Source organism: Aythya ferina (genome assembly GCF_964211825.1).
Source record: "Aythya ferina genome assembly, chromosome: 3".
Lineage (NCBI taxonomy): Eukaryota > Metazoa > Chordata > Aves > Anseriformes > Anatidae > Aythya > Aythya ferina.
In genome coordinates, this window is record NC_140298.1 from 8,947,630 (window position 1) to 8,968,807 (window position 21,178).

General features: G+C 47.2%; 2 long non-coding RNA genes across 2 annotated transcripts; both read left to right on the forward strand.

Annotated features, from left to right (window-relative positions):
• Nucleotides 1-4,071: 4,071 nt before the first annotated feature.
• Nucleotides 4,072-19,588, forward strand: LOC311435062. The gene is made up of 2 exons (XR_014691895.1): nucleotides 4,072-4,205; nucleotides 19,367-19,588. It is a non-coding gene; the product is annotated as an uncharacterized lncRNA (long non-coding RNA).
• LOC311435061 lies at nucleotides 5,888-14,243 on the forward strand. Its single transcript, XR_014691894.1, has 3 exons — nucleotides 5,888-6,062; nucleotides 12,749-12,929; nucleotides 13,636-14,243. It is a non-coding gene; the product is annotated as an uncharacterized lncRNA (long non-coding RNA).
• Nucleotides 19,589-21,178: the final 1,590 nt, after the last annotated feature.

Below are 21,178 nucleotides of genomic sequence, written 5' to 3' on the forward strand. Positions count from 1 at the left end.
AGAGAGAGAAAACTGGAATTTGCTCTAAGAATGATTCAGCTCCCTCCCAGTTATTCAGGCAAATGTTCAGGAAGCTGAACAACCAGTACCTGTGGGCACAGCCCATGAATAATGAGACAGGGAACATGCTTTGCTGTGTGTGAGTGCCATGCTGTGGGTTCCCGTCTTACCAGCCAGGAGCCAGCGAAGGGCAGAGCCTGCAGCACGTTAGCAGGGAGGAAACAACAGCCCTTTTTTTTGTCCACAGTCCGAGGTCTGATCGCAGTGGAAGCTCACTGGCTGCTCGTAGAATCACCTTCAGCCTCCAGCCCGCATGCCTGCATGCTGCAGAGCTGTGCAGTGAGGCAGAAAGCAAGCGCAATGCCAAAATGCTGAGCAGTGCCACCAGGTCCTGGATGTTCACTCCCGAGCTCTCCCCAAGTCAGATGTAACACCGAGACTGCCTCGGTCCCCTCCACCTGCCCCAGGCATTTCCATTTTCTCTAAGCAGAGGGAAATACCCTCTTTATCCAGTGCTGCTCATCTGTGCCTCAAGTATGTGGATGGGAAATAAATCCTAATTGATCTAGTCAAAGAAGGAGAGGAGAAAATGTGCCTGCTTTGGCAGTGAACATTTCATAGCCTCTCCGATTTCTGCATTTTCCCGGACTTAGACTCTAAAAGGCTGGGCAATGGGAGCAGTTTGAGGATTGAGCCCTTTATGCCCAGTTTCTAATCATTTTGTGGAATTTACTGCTGTTTATGTAACCAGTGAATTCTGGCCATCAGCGGCAGGTGCATCTGTGTGCCCCAGGCTGCTTCTAGTCAAGTCTGAGCGAGTAGCTAGGCCCAAGTTACTTTTTTTTCCTCTGCATTTTCAGATTCTCCAGATATAATCTCTGGCCTTTTCTAAGGACCTGTCGATAATAGGGTGCTCCAATTCAAACCAAGCCAAGATTCCTCTGAGGCTTCTGTTCAAAAGTAGAGAGATTGAAAATAAGATTTTAACATAAACCTTTGGAGACGAGTCCCCACTGATTTCTTGCTTACTCTTTCAGACATGCAGAGCCATATCCCAAAGTGCTTTGGTATCTGATTCCTGATGAGCTGCTTGATGAACAATTAGGACTTCAGTATTCAGCGGATCTGAGTGCCCACTGCTGACCCCACGTCGCGCAGCCCTGGCTGGGTGCCTTCCCACAGCTACGCAGCCTGCTTTGACCGAGGCATTTCCCACCATGCCAGTCATTAACATCTATTATCCAACGCGTAAAGGGGAAATAGCCACAGCATAATCAAATCTCTGGGGATTATGATTTGGCAAGGAGGTGTGACTGGCCTGAGGTCTCCAGGAGCCTTGCCAATGGGGATTTTAGGCCAGGCCCAACAGCAAGGCATGGGAAGCAGCTGAAAAGGAGGCTGCTGTCCTCAGGCTCAGAGGGATGAGCTGTAGACCCTGAGGTGACAGAAGGGAAACATCCCCGCCAACTGGGTTAACTCCAGCAAGCATGGCAGGGAGGGACAGAGAGCCTTCCTTCTCCTAGGAAGGTGTCTTGTAGCATGAGGAAGCTCCACAGTCAGAATCAGCCCCATAGTGGAGTGCTACCAGGATGCATGATAAAACTTCAACTTATTCCTGATGTGAGAAGAAGGCTCTGTGAAAGTCACACCAGGCTCAGAGAGAGTGACAAGGGTATGGGATGCGAGGAAGGGGCAATAGGACCTTTTGTTTTGTGATTTATGGACAAAAGTGGGTATACACACAATAAGGGTTCAACTCCGTTTTTCATTAAAGCAGTCTTTGCTTTAATAAAATAATTCCTCACTGGATTTGAATTCCCCTCCTGTGTGTGTGGCTTTAGCTTGGGAACCATTTCAAAACCTGTCTAACAGCCGATTAAAGAAAGGACAGAAAGCTGCACTGAGAGCTGTGAACATCGAGCCTGGGATAAAGCCCCTCCTAGCTGCTGTGCAGACCTGAAGCCACCTAAAGGCACAAGGCATTTCTGTTTGCTGCTCCCTCGGCTGCACTGCCAGGCATTGGCAGCACCACACAGGTAAGGCCTGTTTGGGTAAAGCTTTTCCCAAACGGGGCTTACCTCCAAGCCTGGGAAAAGGAGGGAGATGCCAGGTGCTTGGAGTCCAGCTCTGACTGCCTCAAGCCGTGAGCTGCAGGGACAAACTCTCAACATTCAGCTGAAACCCAGCCAGTGACTGGAGCAGGGACCCTGAGCTCCCAGCAGCCGTGGCAGGCCGGTGCCTCGTGCACTCACTGCCCTACAGCATCGTGGGCAGTTTCTGCCTCTGGAAACAACAACACAGATGTGGGATAGCAGCTGGAAAACAAATATTAAAATTTGTCCTTTGAAGGCTTCTTTAAGGTCCCATCACTGTTAAATTTAACAGTCTACTGAGTAAAACAGTTCTGTTTCTTTTGCCTAATTTTTCCGTGAGGACAGAAATACAGTAAAGCAATGCTAATTTATTTGCAGTTCCCCACATAATTGTGTCCATATACTGTGTTTGACCACTAAGCTTAAAGTGAGTGCAAGTTAAGCCACTGGTTTATTGTATACTTAAAACGTGGTTATACTTTTGGGAATATTGCTTGCTTGCAGGAAACACCAGCTATTTCAAACTGTGAGCAGACTTACAGAACAGAGGAGTGCAATTCGTGGTGTGTAGGCTTTGAAAGCGGTGGAGCTGCGGTGGGTTCAGCAAGCTGGCTGGTGACACTCACCTGGAGATGAGGGGAGGGACAATCCTTCCTTTCTGGTTATAATTGCCACCCACAGAATACGTGTATTTACTACGTTATCTATTTCACCAGTTTTAGCTGGCGTGAACTGGTGCAGCACTACTGACTGCACCTGGTCATACTGTGTGAGGTTTTAAGGGAGGGAATGGAGGAAATGGAGACCTCGCCTTTGGAATTTGCAACCAGCAGATAAAAACGGCTGATGGGAGCAGTCCCCTCTTTTGCTGTGGAGTTTCCCCTGTGCAAGACTTGTCCTGGAGTAATGAGCTTGTAGCACAAAAAAGTGTTATGAGCAATAGGTTTGTTCCTCTCCCTTGCTGTTTCCTTTCCTTGGAGCGTGTGGGAAGGTGTTGACTGTTAGTAGGTCTAGTTCCTGCTCTTCCTTTAAACTGGGTCATCACAATTTACCCTCCTACCTTCTGCAAGTTTCTTTTCCTCTCTCTCCCCTTTGATATTCTCCTTCTGCAACTCTTCCTCTCCTCCCCTTCTTCCCCTTCCCCCCATTTCCTCTTTACGCTAAACAGGAGGAAAGTGGGTCACTTCATAATTGCTCTTCTCCATTTCAGAGAAACCCAGAGGCATAAAACAGAACAAACAGGTAAGTGTCACTGATTCAGGGGAGCTTTAAAGATGTTTTCCTCTTGGCTGTCTCCTGGGCTTGCTTCACCTCCTCCCTTCCCTTTGCTTCCAAAGCCCTGATGTAACAGCTAGTGCTGCTGTCTGACTGTGTAGTTAAAATTCAAGTTGAGGCTAAATGACTCAGGAAGCTGAAAGTGAGGTTGTTGGATGGTTTCCCTCTCCCTATTATTTGTATTTTTGGTTCAATGGAACGACAAAACGTTACAAAGGGGATAGGCTGTACTTAGATATGCATGGGAAGGAATGGCACAGTGTTGATGCAATAGTTTGCAGTCATTTCAGGCACCTGTAGAAATAATACAGGAAAAAAAAAAAAAAGTAAAGGCTTCCCCACATATTAGCAATATTTATCTGAGAGCTGTTGATTGCCATGCAACAGTATTTCAGATCACCCTCAGACTAAATGACACAAGATGTGTAGTCCAGACGAGCACGCTGATGTGATTTTTAATGCAGGCACTGCCCCAGGGACTGTTTTGCCCACGAGCCCGTGCTGCTCTAGGGCTGCCTAAGCCATCCCCTGCTGCTGCTTTCAGTGGAAAGCGTGATGGTGAGCTGAGGCCCTCTGAGGAGGAAGTTGGAGCCCAGCTCCAGGTGAGCTGTTCAAGGACTTCAGGCCTAGGGGGTTCAAAAGCTGAGGGCTCGGACTGATGGGCCTCATCTGTTTCCTGAGTGTACACAGACACAGGCTGTGTGGCTCGCTGGTAGCTGTTGCTCCAGATTAGATTAATTAATGCTGTGGTATATGTCAGACGGGCTGAGTTACTGTTCCTTACGGAGCCCACAAGTGTCTGCTGCACATCAGAACAAGGTTATTGTACATACCCAGGTGGGTAACTCCTCTGGTTTTCATTTGCACTTGTCTGTGCAAGAAATGGTGCTTTCTCCTTGGCCAAGCCTCATGCTAATGGCTGTGCAGAGCAGTGGAAGAGGCCAAGCTCTAGGAGAAGGGCAGGGACTTGAGGCTTTTTCTTAGCCTTTCTGTGCCATTCTGGAAAAAGTCACTTCCACCCTGAAAGTCAGTGCTCTGGGCTGAGGTATGGCAGCGTTACCTCCCCTTGCAAAGGCTAAGCAGCACAGGCCTTGGTGCTGGTCTACAGAACGCACTGTGCTGCTGTGGTTGTGTTTGTCCCTCCTCCTTTTTAAACTGGGGCTGCACCTGTCTCAGAGCCTCTGCTCCCACTGCTTTTTCTCCCCCCATTAAGCCAGTAGGTATTTTCTCTCAATCTGTTTACTACATATCTGGCCCGTGCTCAGTGCGGTGGGACTTGGTGCAGTCTCTGTAACTTACCTCTCCGAGGAGAGCCCGGAAAGCAACAGGGCAATTGCCTGGAGAGGAGGTTTCTGTTGTTGGATGAAGGGAAGATGTGAGCTTGCTCATCCTCTTGGAGGCTCATTTGTCACCGAGGGCTCTCGGGAACACCTGATGAGTCTGTTTAATCTTTGCCCAGAGGGGAAATACATCAGTCAGGAACCTACTTGAGGGGAAACAGCAAGTGCTCCTCTGGGCAATGATTTGGACTTTCCGTCACATGGTTGCGCATCTGGGATAATTCAGGTGACTCAAAGGAGGCCGGGCTTGCTCTATACAATAGAAAGGCTGAGTTTTGAGATACAGAAGCAAGATATTTAGCCTAAGGTTTTCACCCTCGTCTTCCTTCACCTTTCATGTATTGTAGAAGTAGGTTTAAATTATACCTGGTAGCGAGTCTCACCCTGTTTTAAGGCAAAAGTGCATTTTATGCATCAGTCTAACTGAAAGTCCATCTCTGGGTTTACAGGTCCATCTCTTAATATACCTGAGGGTGATTGGAAAAAGCGATTTTTCTGCTTTTTGGCCAAAATCTTAAATGGGAGTGAAAATTGTCTTGCAAGCTTCCTGAGAGTTATTTCAATTTCCCATCTTCCCTTTTCATGTTCTGCAAATACCTTTTGAATGGAGAAACTTGCAGATGAGGAGTTAATCTGTCAAGAAATCCCCAGTTCCTGAATGTGGAATAATTTTTACCTTCTCTCATGAAAAACTAAAACACTCAAATTATTTTGAGGAACTAGAGCTCAACTTAGGAAAACTCTGATTTTCTTAACCCAATTCTTGCTCCCAGTGTATTTTAAGGAGTAAGAAAAACTTGTAAGAAACTCTGTGTAAGAAAACAAAGGACTGGAGAAAGCAGAAGTCTGATCCAAAATCTAAAGGAGTTTTCTTGTGGACAGCTTTGGACTGTGGGATGGCAGGGATTGCTGTCGGGTCACTTCAATAGTCCTTTAGATTGTTTCCCGAGCTGGAGAGGTTCTTGTTACTTGGATGCCTGTCTGAGCAACCACCCACAACTGAGACTGCAGCTCTCATCTGTCAATAAAAATAAAAATAAAAAAAATAAAAATAAAAAGACCCTTTATTAAGAGGGGTCCCTCAGAGCTTGCACAGACCACAAACGAGCACCCCCAGGTGGATGTGCCTGCCATGTGACCCCTGTGAGGCCCATTACAGCCCTCATTATGAGGCTCAGCTGCCTTCCCAGCTCCCACCAGAGCCTCCAGCAGTGCTGCTTCTTGCTCTTGGCCTCAGAGCAGGCCTGTGGCACCTGTCTGGTTTGTGTCAAATCTGCTTCTGAAAGTTATCTGGGGATTGGTGCTTCCTCATTCACCCCCAGCACTTTTCCAAGGCAAGAGGTGGAGTTAAAAGGTGACGAGAGAGATGATAACGTATATAAATTGTTTGGCTTGTTACTTTAGTGTTGCTTACTACAGTTTAAGCAATGGTTCGTAAGCCATAGCTTGTAAATAATATATTCCTCATGAGCAGGGTGCTGCAGATAACTGGGAGATTGAAGTAGACCATTGCATCTGGTGCTCCCATTGCTCGCTGTGGGCCAGGACTGCTGTGCTGGGAGCAAGGCTGGCTCTGTGGCTGGGTAGAGGAGTCGGGGCCTCCTCATGTGCTTCTCTGCAGCCTCCGTGAGGCTTGGTAGAAGAAAAGGTGCAGGGGGAGGTGGGTGGGAAATTGATTTGGTGTCACCTCTGTAGTCATGTGCTTAGCAAGGGGCTGGGGTTCCTTGGTTGCTCCAGGAATGAGGGGTGGGGTGGCCCTTGGAGCACCTGCAAGGCACAGCAGCCTCTTTCCCGCACCTTTCCTGGTCATGGTTTAGATTTATGGCTTGCTATTTGTCTTCTCCTACATCCAGAGCTGGGGGATTAAGCCTTTGATGTATCTATTGGCTGGTTGTGCTGGTTCTCTCTCTCTTCCCTTAAGGAACAGAGGGGTTCTGCTCAAAGGCTGAGCCTCAACAGAGTGCTCAATACAATCTCCACTTCTCAGCACTACCTGGCTGCTGTCACAGGACTGAATATCCCTCGATACCAAACATACTTGGGCATTTGCTTTTCTCTTGTTCTTACTCCAGGCTCCATCAGTACATACTCACCAGTGGATCTGAGTTATGAGGTGGGCATGATCTGTTCCTCTGGGGTTTTCCACCACTCTGCACCCATGTAAGCCTGATTATGATGTGATTTGGTTTATATCTGGCTCTTGATTATAATAATTGAAGGGAGAGAAGGGGTGAAGCTTCACCCCTGTCTCCAAAGCAGGAGAGATATTCAGCTGAGCAGTGCCCACATCTGCTTTCATGCAAGAAGTCTAAATATTAAAAATATCCTGGTTGCATTCCTCCTCCTTTTCTCCAGGATGTCCCTCCTGCCTTCCCAGCCATGCCCCAATGTGGTGCAGAGCCCCTGGGGCTGGCGGGACTGTGGCTGTTGTGCTGCAGAGGGAGCTGAGCTGCTCGTGTTTGCAGAGGGCTGGAAGCCTGCCCCACAAGCCTCCCTTGAGTCTGAAAGCTCTGCAGGGAAGGCCTAGACAGTAGTTAAGATCTTGTATTTGGTTTCTGAGCATCCCCTTGCTCCTGTGAGTCACCTGGCACGTGGCCCCGGTGCCTTGCTACGTGCATTGCTTTCTGTCTCGGTGCTGGAGCCTCTGCAGAACGTACCCTTCAGCTGATCCGAGAGCTTCTGCACAAACCCAGCAGGCTTGCGGGATCGATCACGCTAAGGCAGAAATAGCTTCTCGCTGGAGCCAAGGTCCTTTCAAGGCAGGAATCATTCATCTGGGAGACTTCAGCAGTGCTGGTGTGTCAGAAACCTCAGCTATGTGGCTTCGTTGGGCATCCAGCCCCAAACACGCAGTACTCAAAGCAATTCGAAGTGATCCCTTTGGAGCGTGCTACCAGCTCTCAGCTATTTAAACACCCAGCTTCCTGCATTATGTCTCCAGCCGCAGGGGGTGAAAATGGACCAAACATTGCGACAGTGCAGGAGCTGCCTTACTGTGGTGCTAGGGGAGCTGGATCATATGCGAAGCTTTCTGCCTGATTAGCTTTGTGGAGTCCTCCCAGGAATTTTTCTTGGCTTCTCCACTGCTTTCCTTGTTCCCCACGTAGCTGTGCTTCTGTTAGGAGCCAGGATGTGACCCTGCATGGGTAGGGCAGCGCTGCTGTGCCCTCCTGTGTTGGCACAGGGGCTGCTGAACAAAACAGACTTAAAGCTTCCTTGCATGTGGTCATCATTCCTTGCACAGCCTTATTCATATTAAAAGCTAAAGGAACCTCTGGGTGTGAGCAAAGGTATTGGGATTTAACGCTATGTAATGGTCTGTGGGGGGGATGTTGGTTGTTTTCCCTCTTGGGAGGGGGGTCAAGGCTCTGCACTTTTCTGTTTATCTTCACCCATACACAGAAAACAGTACAGCACAGGCTGAAGGGAGAAGCAGCCTGTGTGTATTAATATCTGGCATGCCATTTCCTTGGAGAACAGGAGATGCATCTAGTTTACCTGTATGAGAAATTAGCACTGGCACTGTTTTCTTCCTGCACAGAGATTGGGACTGCTGCCATCCTATGCACCAGTCCCACTGCTTATTTGGCAATAAGCTGGAGGAGCTTTGGCTGGTACTGGGTATGAATCCACAGCAGGGAGGAATTCTCCCACACACTGCCGGAGAACAAATTTGTTGCTACATATCCACACAAGGTGCTGAATTCACCTAGGTATCTTCTAACGTTGTATTTTAATTGCATGTCTCAGCCAGCTAATAATAAATCCCTGCTAAATTTGCAGTGGGGATTTGGGGGTAGAGATTGAAAGATTTTATTGATAATACTGAAAATGGTCCGCCTTTTCTGAGTAAATGAATTCTATCCTTTTGGCTGTATTAGAGATCTTTCGAAACCAATCTGCTAGCAACCCTCCCCGTGCTCTCTGAGCAATCTCTGTTCAGACTGCTGCATCCCTAGCCAGCAAAACACGGTGCTGGCTGGAGCCCTTGGCTCCACCTGCCTGCACTAAAAATCAGAACGCAGGAAAGAACGAGGCTTCCAGCAGGGTTTTTGTTGTTGTTGTTGCAAGCCATCCTATAGAGCTAAACTGTAGTTTTGCCCCAGTCAGTGTTTACGGGACAGCATCTGGAGTAAAGCAGTGTGTGATGTGGCTGTCTCTCAGTGCAGGAGAATTCAGCAGGATATAACCTGAATCTTTTAAAGTTACGGTTCTGTTATTATCGAGTTATATGCGTTGACTGCTAAAACACTATAGAAAGCCTCTGGTTTTTTTCTTGGCCTATAGCACTTTCCCAGAGGGGTAGCACTGGGGCTTTGGGAGGGGTGGGTGTATCACAACTTGAAGATAACTCTGATATAAATAACTAGCGTGGCAGTAGTGCCTGAAGCAAGACTGAGCAGAGCTTGTCGTGTGCAAATACAATGACTGAGGTACTCCCTGCCCAGTGAGTCTGCAGTCTAATGCCTGGCAGAAGGCAGTAGAAAATAGCCATTTTTGCTCTATGCTTTCCTGCTTTCAGTAGGCTTTTCCTGTATGCTGAGAACTCCCAGGCTGTACCAGGGAATGTTTTTTTTTAATTCAGGAGTTCTGGAGGTATTTACACTGATGTGCTGCTGGTCATAGCTCAGCCTCTCTGAGGAAACGATCTTTCCTGGCGCTGATTTTCTAGAGTCTTGTAACTGCCTTACTGGGGAGATGATACAGGTGGGAAGAGACTAATTTTCTGTGTCTCCTCATTACTGCTCCTACTCTACATATTAGGCTAGACTACCATACAGCACAGGTTTCCTCTGCATGTATGTTGTTGCCTGTGGAGAGTGTCCTTGCACAGATAACCTGTGCTTTGCAAACTGAATACAGCTGCACATTGAGCGGCCCTCGGAGCCTCCTCCTCTTGAGCTGGTGCAGGGCTTGTGCTGTAAGCAAGTGGTCTGCAGTCTCCCGGTGTGGTTACGGGGTGTGTGTGTGAAGCTGTGCTGTGGTGGGAATGCTTGGTAGGACGGTGCAGTTATTGCATTGCTAAGTGGCCTGCAAACAAACCAGGAACTGGGCAGCTCGTTGGGTCAAGTGCTCCCCCGGTGTCCCGTGGGCTTGTAGCATGGCATGGCGAGGTATATATTCTGTGCGTAGGGCTTCAGGTAGCAAAAACTCTTCAAATAAGACGTTTTATGTGGACTCTAGTTCAGCCCACAAGATGAAAACCTGAAGACTCCGTAGGAAAAAGGGGTCAGAAGCACTAAGGGAACTCCCAACGACCATCAAGCCTAAAATACCAGGTTTAAGGAAGATCATGAAGACAAGGGCTTCAGGATGTGTGGCCGTGTAGTGCCAGTTCTTTGGCGTGGCAGCTCTGAGCCAGCGTGCAGCTCGGTGGGGGCTGGTCTAACAGTTGTCATCAGTCTTGCTTTTAATGTGGATTGTTAGGTTTTGGTGCTCTGCAGATGTGTATATGCACATCTGAAAGCATCTGTAACTTATTTTGAATGGGAGCAAGGAAGGAAAAGGTTCAAACCAGGCAAGCTTTTTATGTAGAAAAAAATACAATCATAAAGGTATGAGCTTCATTCACGGTTCTCAAACTGCTTGCAGGAACCTGTTTTGGCAGGACAAAATCCGTGATTCATTAATGTAACATTCTTTCTTATCTCAAAAAAATATTCTTTGTTATGTTAGGTCTGGCATTTTTCAGATAGACTTACCAGTAGCCAATGTCAATGAAACCTTCAAAACCCAATGCTTACCAAAGCCAACCAAGTGCAAATTCCTTCTGACGGCTCCCTTCCTAGGGTGGTGCATCAGGTCAAGGTCTGGCTCAAATCTTTCATCCTGGTGGAAGCTGTGAAGGAACAGGAAGATCACAATACCCCTGCTCTAGTGCAACAAGCTTTGCCTGTAAATATCTATGAATTAGCTGCTTTCATCTGAGAAAGGAGGATTAGATTTATGTCTCAAAATGTAAAGCCTTTCATTTCATAGTGCTGCACGTTTCTTGTAAGCAAAATTCAGAGCTCAGTTTTGGGGAATCAACCTATGTACTGCCAGGTTCTCCCTGGATGGCTGGTTATGGAAGAGACATCAGTGATGGTTACGAGACCAGAAAGGCTGCCTGGTGGCGGTTTACTTGTTTTTTGGTGTTGTAGTTTGCTCTTCCATGAGTCAAAAACAACCAGAAGGCTTGAAAATGTTCTGAAGCCTGCTGCGGGGAATGTGCTGGTTTAAGACTCGAGGGTAGTTTAATGAGAAATTGTATCAACAGTGGATAATAAGATAGAAATCTCAGGTGAAAATGAACTAAAAGGGTAACTTGCCCAACTACCCTTTCCACTTCCAAGCTATGGTTTATATGGTAGAGGAAGTCCCAGTGTTCTGTTGCTGTTCTCGGAGCACGTGGTCCAAGACTGGTTTGTTGGCTTGAGGTGGTGGAAGGGGCTGATTTGGGGTAACCTGCGCTGTAGCAGCATTGCCTAAGCAGCATCAAAACTTCTGGGTAGAAGAAATAGGACTGTGCAATGCGGTCCTGCTATCCGTGTCTTCAGAAGAAAATACCTCTCAGAAGCCTGGTGGAAGTAAATAAAAAATTAAAAGGGGTACCGAGATCAAGCAAGATAAAATTAATCTGTCCTGACACCATCTAGGGATACTCGAAATATCACAAGAATCTGAACTCCGCTGGGGGAAATGAGTCTGAAATGACAGGGGTGTGCTGGAGCTGTTCTGGGAACCGGGGGAGGAGAGCTAAAAATAAAGCAAAAGAGGGAAAATAAAAAATAAATAAATAAACAAAGCAAGGGAAGATGCTGCAGTAATTTAGCCCATTTTCTGTATTGCTTTTGTATTGGTGGAGGGGAGATGGCAGGCAGCAGCTGGCTGCTTCAGGGGGCATGTTTTTATTGAGTCTGCAAGTCGCGAGTCTTCAGAGGAGGAGGCATCCATTTCAAAAAACTAAACTTGTAAATATTAGGTGAAAAACCCTAACTATTTTCTTCTGATAGTGGATTATGTATGTTTCTCTTCCCTTGCACTTCCTGTCCTGCTGGAAAGGACCCCAACAACATCCTAAGGTATCATTTTCTGGAGTCCTGTTTGGTTCTCGGTGTACGCAACACCTGCTGAGTCTCCCCTTCCCCTAGGAGAAGCCAATTAGATCCGAACCTGACTGAGTTCTTAATTGCAGGTTTCCTTCTCGTATGAAGGGTACTGCTGTCGTTATTTATTTAGCCAGGAAGAGAAAAGCACCAGTACTGGCACCAGCTTGTAATGTCAGTTCTTTGCAATGGTGACAGCTAGCTTTCCCAGGAAGAGTGGGCGACAGCAAGGCTTTTAATGAGGGGCAGGTGGCTGCTCGCTGTGTGCAAACCCAACTGCATCGGTTGGGCTGGCTAGAAGACTGCTTAGGATGCTGCATAGATGTCTTCTGTCCCTTTCTGAAGGGCTCTGCAGCTCTTAGCTGCAATCCCACAGCAGCTGTAGGAGGGTGGTGCGAAGGGAGGAAAGTACTTCATGCTCTTATACCCACAGCAGGTCTGTGTGAGGATCTGCTGGAATCAGAGCTTAAATGAGCTTTCAGGAGAACCAACTGTCAGTTGCTAACTGATGCTGGGGCAGGATTACTGTTCAGCTTACTTTCTGGGGAAAATCCCTCCTGACAGCAAGTACTTGACACTTCCCCCCCTCCCCGTTTTTGACAGTTGTCTGTTTGCTTGCATTGATCTCTGAAATGCTGGCAGGCCAGCTAACAGAGCTGCCTCTATTCCCTGTGGCTCACTAGAGCAGACTGCACAGATCACTTCACTTGTAGAGTCTTCAAAAGTCGCACAGCTTGGGCAAGTCCAGTGCTTTATTCCCTTAGAGATCTCTTAGGATTCTTTCAGTTGCTGAAACTCAGTCCCTCTAGGTGTGAGCAGTTCCAGAGCACACAGCATTGATGAGGGGTCATACATGGATGTGGACAGCCTGGGAAAAGAGGGATGTGCTGTTGGTTCCACCATCCCCTGATAATGTATCTTATCCTTGTTCTCATCAATCTGTCTCTTCCAGGCAGGGCAAAATTAAAACCGGAGCAATCATAGACCTGAGGCAACGCAAATCCCTGGGCCCATCAGGCTGGTGAGGCTGAATTTTCCAACCAGCTTAGAGATCTGAACCTTCAAGTTGACTGAATCCATTCTTGAGTCTAGTTTGGTCGAGAACCTCAAAATGATGGTGTATGTATGTAAAGGTAACTGCTATCTATGTTATTTCTGTGGGTCTGTGACTCTCCTACAGAAAGCAGGATACCAAAGCCTCCTCTGATACCAAATTATTTAGGTGGGCTACAGGATAACCTACCAAAAGCAACCTCATTCTTCTCCAAGCCATACTTTGTGGATTAAATTCATCAGTGCCCCTTTGTGCTGCTTGTCCAGCAGCAGTGGTGAGTTGTGAATGGCAGGTGAAAACTCCAGGCTACGATTGCACTGCTCTAGCAGTCTCTATTTTGCCTTTTTAAAAGTTGTGTTTACCCTATAAAGGGGGTGAGAGGATAATTATTTTTTTTGTGCCCTTATCTCTTTCCATGTTTTGGAGCAGCTGTCCTGTAGGGTAGTGGGCAAGTGTGCAGGTGAATATTGATCACCCCCTCTCTTTATGGTAACACAGCAGAGACATTTCTCTACTTTTCAACTAAATTGCATCCATTCTATCCAGTAAATCAGTTGATGAGGAGTACCCTTAGGAGAGAAGTTTTTACATTTGTGAATGAAACAGGCCTTTAAAATAGATATAGAATTTCTGATAAGTGGTCCTCGGAGTCCCATAAGCTTCTTCATTAGCACCTAAGCATCAGGAGTGTCATGTGGGGGAAGGACAAAGAGGTGGGAGGCAGCTGGTGAGAGCAGTGATGCACCCTGCTAAAAAAATAACCTGTCTGAATCGATAAATCCCAGACCTCTGTGCTCTTCGGCTGCCTCCTTCTTGGATACCACGCTAAAGAGGAAGCAAAATATCTCAAGCTGTGAGCAGAGTCCTGATGGAAAACACCAGATATATCAGTGGGGCTGCTGCTGCCATGGATGGAAGCACACAGCACCATGCTCAACACATCACTGCTGTGTGGCAGCATCGTGGATTTGCCACAGCCCTGGCTTGGCACGTGTGCCAGTGCTTCTTGGTGCTCTTTCCTTTGCTCCAGCGTGGTGTTCAGCAGGCACTTGACTTGTTTTTCTAACACCAAGGAGTGCAATGGGAGGAGGACAGCAAGGGTGGGGGGTGGGAAGAGCTTTCTGTAGACCCCAGATTTGGGGAGAGGTATGGCATTTCTGGGATTGTCACCTGTCCCTACAGCTCTCCCCCAAGTGCAGCGCTTTCTCAGGAAGGAGCTAATCCTGGCAGGCTGTGAGAACCACTGAGGCGCTGCTGTGTGAGTGTTTGAGGCCAGCAGCACAGCACAATTCACAAAATCCTCAGCTCTCTTCCCTCCCCTCCCACCCTGCCAAAGCCTCGGCTGCCTTTCCTGCAGCACTGCCCCGCCGGCAGTGGGTGAATTTCTGCTGCTTGACATAGCTGAAGTCTGTCAGCTGAGGATGTAGTACAACAAGTCTGAGCTGCTGCAAAACAACTGCGGTACTCCCTCAGGCCACCAGCGCCGCTTGTTCTTCCCCCTGGGCCTGAGGGAGCAGGTGCAGTGGCTATAAAAAGGACTCTGAGGACAGCAGTACATAAGCAGCTTGTGTGGTGGCCAGCAGGCTTCGCTTTGGTTGGGAGCCACCGCCTGGTCCTGCACCAAACCCCAGCGTGGGGGAGATGAGCATTGCAGACCTGCAAGGGGCAGGAGGAGTGCGTTTCCGTCATGAAGGAAGGGTAATGAGGAAAGACCGGGGCTCTCTTTCTGACCCCAAATAACCAAAATGGGGAGGTGGTTTTAACCCAGTCTCTGTCTATTCCCCAGGACAGTGGTTCTTCCTCACCAGGACTTCTCCATCAGCCTCTGTACCACAGCCTTGCCTTCAGGAAGAAAATCCTCTTCCTGGAGCTTGTGATGGAAGCTGTGCTGCCCTTGGCCCACTGGGGTTGCTTTCCCCTGGGGTGGGGTTTTGGCTTGTTTGGCTTTGGTTATCCTGAGGTGAGAGGGACAGTGCCCAAAAGCTCGGGTAACATGAAGGGTGGTCATCTGGTTGCAGAATGAACAGGTCCCAGGGTGAATGCAAGAGCTAATCGTTTCTTGGAGCAAACTTTTTAGACCTTTGCAAACTCAAGAAGAAAATCTGGCACTGTGCTGAATCTTAATCCTTATACAGAGGGTGAACGATGGGCTTGAATTAGTTGCTTCAACAGAAAATTTAAAACAGCCGCATATCGGCTCCATGGCAATTTGTTGGAACTGTGATGAGAAATGAAAGCTGCAGTGAGATTCCAATTTTCCGGAAGATCCCATGGTGACAGAAAAGTAGAATATACGACTGACTTACAGTGATTTGTTACATTTCTTGTGCTAAATGCATTATGTGCTTTTGCCATGATGTCTGAGTTCAGGCTTCATATAAAAAACAAGAAAGCTGTTTGGGACCTTCACCTATGGGGAGATTAGTTCAAATTTCCAATAAGTCATTCATCAGCCATGAAAAATTCTTACAGATTGGTCTTCAATTATTGTTCACACCTCAAAAGGTTTTTAGGACAGCTATTCATTTTAGGTTTGGTCTCCCTTGGAGCCCTCTGTGGATAGACTCATGATAGTGAAAGTGCTCAACTTCATGGATAGATGACTCAAAAAGTGTTTCCTTTTTAAAGAGTCTTTAAAATAACTTCCTTTAAATTATAGAACCTGAAGGATTCAAAATGTGAATGCATGTATAAATATGGTGTGAGTGTGAAAATATGTGGATAAAAAAGACCTGTTTAAAAATGAACAGTCCAGGGAAATTTAACTCCTGGAGTTCCTCTGGCAAAGGTGCAATATTTCCAAGTTACTGACAAGGAGAAAATGTGCAAGCAGTCAGCAGCTCAGCCCTATCAAGACTATTTATTATCAAGGCATCTTTCTAATCAGTGACTTGCGGACTTGTCAGAGGGCTAAAGTGAAGGCAGTGGTGAGGGGTGGAGGTCCAGGAGCCTCAGTGAAGACCAGAGAGCACTGCCTGTCTTGGTGTCTCCAGCCCTCTCCGCCCTACCCTTGTGGTTCCATGCCTGCCCCCCACAAGATGATGGGAGCTTTGGCAGGCAAACCTATAGGGAAGTCCTTACTGAGGCAGTGCCCAACTTCCACTCACTCCACATACCTCGGCTGGTGTGGAAGTAGGTACTTCTACAAGCCAAGCTTCCTGGGAGCCAGATGTTAGAGGCAAGTGAATTTATCTAAAGTAAGCCCTCTTCTGAAGCACGTGGTGAGAAGAGGTTCTTGTCTTTCTTGTGTTTGTGCTTGAGAACCTATTACAAACAGGTGAACTCTTTGGTGTAACCCACTTATTATTTTTGTGTAGGAGGCAGATGTGGTCAAAAGGTAAATGATCTGCATCTTGTTTCAAGGTTGAGTCTTTCTTGCATGACTTCCAGATGACTTCTATAGTGATGACTCCCCGCTAAAAATCAAGTGGTAAACTCATATGTGCACGTAAAGACAGAGGAATGTAGTTTTTAAAACAAGTCAGACATCTATTTGAAATTGTTGGGAGCCAGGTCCCTAAATATCTTTCAAAATCTGGAGCTGTGCACCAGATGGAGAATCAGCATTTAAAGGGTAATTTCACAAAGGAAGTGGAGCGTCTTAGCAAAATGATTTCCTTTAGCAAATAGTTGCACAGCATGAAGAAAGAAAGCAGAGCCAGCATCTTGCACAGGAAAATCATGCTTACTCTCCCTCTCCTCGTGTCTTAGCTAGGCCTTTTTTGTGCTACAGATGCAGCCAGTCCACGCCAGCGTGCGAGGCACAAAGCGTACCCAACTGGGCATCTGCCTCCCGTTGGCACTGTGGGGCAGGCCAGTGAGTGCCTTGGGGTGTCCCAGGAAAGACTCAATCCTGCTGTACTGAAGTGATTTCAGTGTAGGTACAAATGTCATGGATGTATTCAACGAGAGTTGTTGGCCTGCAGAATCAGCCCAAGATAATGTCTGAGGCTCTTAAAAGCAGAATATGAATGCGGTGTGTCCCTATCATGTAGTTGAATGTTGAACTGTCTGCTATATATAATGTCCCTGAGGTTATGTGCAAATATAGTGGCTGCAGTTTGGGTCTACACCCCACGAAATAGGCAGGAAAAACAAACAGTGGCTATGGATGCCTGAGTATCAAAGACTGGGAATGTTCCTGGTGAGGAAAATTCAACCCTAGATCGTCTTGCAAGACAAATACTTGCTGCTGCAGCCTGTGGGTAACATGTCAGGAATTAGTGCCTGCCTAGAATAAACCTCTAAAGTTTCCCTATCCTGGACACCGGGGACATGTGCAGTGCACAAACAAGCTTGCGGTACCTGGGAGGGGGAGAACTTTCCAGACAGGTGGAGCTCATCAGTTTTCCAAAAACTGTAACTTCTGCTCAGAGATCAAACAACTGCCATATGGTGCTGTTTTTCCTATAGCACCAACATATTTAGCTCTGCCAGGGGAGGCCTGGGGAGCTGATTCTCAGCGGCCGTGTAAGAGATGGCTAAAATTGGAGCAAAACAGTAACAAGGCAGAATGGCTTTGGAGAAAGGAGGCTGAATGGCAAGTGCTGGAAGGAGTGATGATGTTCCCCCACTGGCTAAGTCCAGCAAAGGGGCACAGACCCACTTCTGGGGGTAGAAGCTGTTTCCACCCTAGAGGTCTGAGGCCTCAGGGGTGCTCACAGAGTAGAAATATCATTGTAATGGTCCCTAGTTTTGGTCACCTCTGGCTGTGGATGTCATAATGTCCCCGCTTTTGGAGGAGATGGTCTGCAGAAGCAGTGAGGGCTGTCATCCTCCAGAAAGAGCCAGCTCTCTGAGGGGGTTTTGGGGGGCAGGCAAAAGTCAAGGCATCCCAAATGGCAATGGGTCACTTCAGGGAAGGAGGTTGTGGAGAATTTGACCTGTTTTAACTTATGAAAGGCTGACAGCTACCAAGATACAGGTGTAAAAAATATATTTATTTTTTAGAGCTCTTTTTATATAACTCTACTCCTCCACCAAGCTCTGAATCAACACTATTTCAGTTTAAAAAAAAAAAAAAAAGAGCGTGTTACTGCTCTGATTCTCAGCTCTAAGACCAGATCTCATTAAGAGCTGCAGTAACAGCACATCTAGCTAAAAGCAAAATTTGGCTCAAAACCCTCTCACTTCTGCAACACCCATTTTTCATTCAAGCGTTCAAAGTTGATGCAAAACATTTTTGAAAATTAGCTTTTCAACGCACACTGTAGTAATTTTTCCAGTGCCAACCATTGCACGGTGCATCTGTGCCGTAATAAACTTTTTGCAGTACCTTAAATTCGTCTTGTTATTGTCTATCAAGTCTTAATGCTAATCTTGTTCCAGTGCTGACTCAGTTGATGAGCATAATTTTGTGATGTAGGCAGCCCTAATTCGTGATCTTCTGGGGTTTCACAGAGTATCCAGAAACTTCCTCAAAAGCCATTTTGTGACTAAGATAGTCAAGAAAAATCTTTGGGCTTAATGTTAAAAGTTACTCTATAAATGCAAAGAAACATTTGACCATTACAAATGCAGTTTTAATTTTGTTTTATCAATAAAGGGATCAGTGCAGGAGCCACGTTACCCTCCGCTCCTAAGCCACTTATTGTGTCACATTAGGGAACAAAAAAAAAAAAACACAAAAACACCAAAGCTTGTGGCATTAAAGGCAGCCTGAATTTTTTTGTTCCCACCCCCTTTTTAGGCTTTCTGCTCCAGTAGCTCATGCTGTAGCCGTACTATACATCAAGTGACTTGAAAGCATCTGTAATGCTGCATCCCCAGCACTGTAAGCAAATAAACTATTTTTGTGCAGCAATCTGTAAGCTGCACTTCAAGAAACGTTTTGTCATCTACTGACAGACGTTCAGGAAGGCTCAGCGGGGATTCAGCAAAGAGGCTGGGCACTGGCAGAATGAGGAAACTTGCCTCATTTTCCTTGATGGATTAAGTTCAAACAACCTGAGGAAGGGGCTGATGGCAATAGATTTTCCTGGATTTCAGCTTTTGAGAATAGCTCAGCTGGAAGGGGCCTTTTAAAGGTTGAGTCCAGCTGCCTGACCTCTTCAGGGCTAACCAAAAGTTAGTGCAATACTGAGAGTGTTGTCCAGGTGCCTCTTGATGCCAGCAGGCACAGGGCATCAGCACCCTCTTTAGGAAGCCCGTCCCAGTGTCTGGCCACCCTCATGGCAAAGAAACTGTTCCTAGTGCCCTGTCTGACCCTCTCCTGACACAGCTTTGTGCTGCCACCACACGTCTTGTCATCGGCTACTGGGGAGAAGGGGCCTTTGCCTTACAGAGCTGGTTTTGGCTTGGTTGTTGGGTCTGTCCCTGCTGGACAAAATCCTCTTTCCTTTAGAGAGAGAGAGGAAAAAAAAAAAAAGCCTTTCTGCCCTAGAGTCACCAGTCAGCATCCAGGATAGTTGCATTTTCATTCGCTTTCATTTCCAAGTGGTTTCCTGTAACTCTGGGATGTGAAGCTGGGTTTATTGAAGACTTACGTTTTTTCTTTTCCACACTGGTGTTTCACAGGAGCCTTCACTTTCTGCCACAGAATGAGTTGCTTCCCCCTGCACTGCTGAAACTGCTGTTTGCTGAGTTCCCTTTGTGCCCGGCACTTCCAGAGACTCCAGACTGGATCAGGCCTTTCAAAGACTCTCCCGTACGCCACTTCCAAGGTTTCAAGCTTCACCTGCTTTTTAGCAAGCAGGCACTTCCACCAATGTTGATGGATGCTTTTTCCCGACTTCTTGCTCTTTGTGAATGAGCTGTTGGCAAGCGCTCCTGACTGCAGCCTTAATCTCTCTTTATGGAGATACGGAGGTTGCCTTCAGTGAGTCCCTGAAGTCCGTTGCTGCAGTGCTGAAAAGCCTGGTTCGCTGCAGGAGCAGAGCGCAGTCTGCAGAGGCAAGCTCACTGACCTGATGGTGGAGCTGATTCTGCTGGGACCCATGGGGAACCAACACCCCCAGCACCTTGCAGCACGTGTCCTGCAGCTTCAGGTCTGGTTGCAGCTGTGTGAGCCCATCTGAGTCAGCTTCAGTTACTGTATGAATGCTTTGTCTGGGATAAGCCTGCCTTTTGCATCCCCGTCCTTCAGGAAAAGCCAAAGTGCTTGGGCTGAGATCTCTTTAATTCTTGTGCTCTGCTGCTGGCTGCAAGACTTGGGGCTGCTTTGAACTGCAGCCTAGAAAGGAGCCTAGAAGTGGAGGAGACCCACGCTCCCTCCCAGCACAGCCAGGCCTGTGGAGGAGCTGACCTCTGCTGCTTCAGTGCAGAGGAAAAAAAATATTCAAAGCAGGTTAGGCTTGACCTACATTTGGTCTTTGCAGTGTGCAAGTTCTCCGCTTCCTGCACTTTTCTCGTGGTGACCTTTTGTTCCTAGGAGGTAGGTTAAGAAGTGCTGTGAGGCATCACTGTATGTTTTGTAAAGCAAAATTTTCTTTCCAACAGGAAAGAATAATTTGAAGATTATTTCAGTCACAGGAAATCCCACAGTCAAATTAAAAAAAGGAAACTTGTTCTTGTAAAGTCTTCAAATATCGTAGGATTAAATCTCTCTTTCGGGCTGACATTACGGGTGGGATGATTGCCATTGATATCTCATATGCGCCATGTGCTTCAGAATAGGATTTTGCACCAAAGCGTCTCTCGCCACCAATCAAATCTCAGTGAGTGGAAAAGAAACGTCTGCCTCAGAGCGAGGAGGGAGAGGGAAGGGCAGGTGCTGGCGTTGGAGATGTCATAGTTACAGCTGGGAAAAGTACGGATAATTTTCCTCCACTCTTTTGATCGCTATGTCTGCGAGCCGTGAACAGAAGTGGTAATTCAGAGGGCAAGAGGGAGGACTCACAGAGCAGCATACCGTGGTCCTGGGCCCAGCTGTGCCAATGCTTTTATTATTTTTTTTCCCCTCTCCCTTTCTTTTTGACATGGCTAAGGACATGTTTTATCTATTTCTCAGTGAAGAAAGGGATGGAGAAGATGCAAGTGAACATGGACAGAGGTGTGGTGGTTTTTTGGTTGTTTTTTTGGGGGCTTTTTTCTTTTTTTTTCTTTTTAAGTAGCTTGCCCACTGCAGAGCCAGCTGCCTCTGCGGTCACACAGCGCGCTGGCTGCTGTTGTGGTGTTTGCAGGCGTCACAGCTGACAAACTGCAGGGGGAAGCAAAAGCATCATGTGCGCAACCAAAGATGTCTGCAGGCAGCAACATCTCCAGAAGGTCCATCTGTAGCAGGAGCCGGCCGTAAAGCTAAGCTGACCTATTTTATCTTGCTGGATCCTGACACAGGCAAAATGTTATCCAGTCACAAATCATTTCTGCAAGGGTGCGTAACATCTCCTG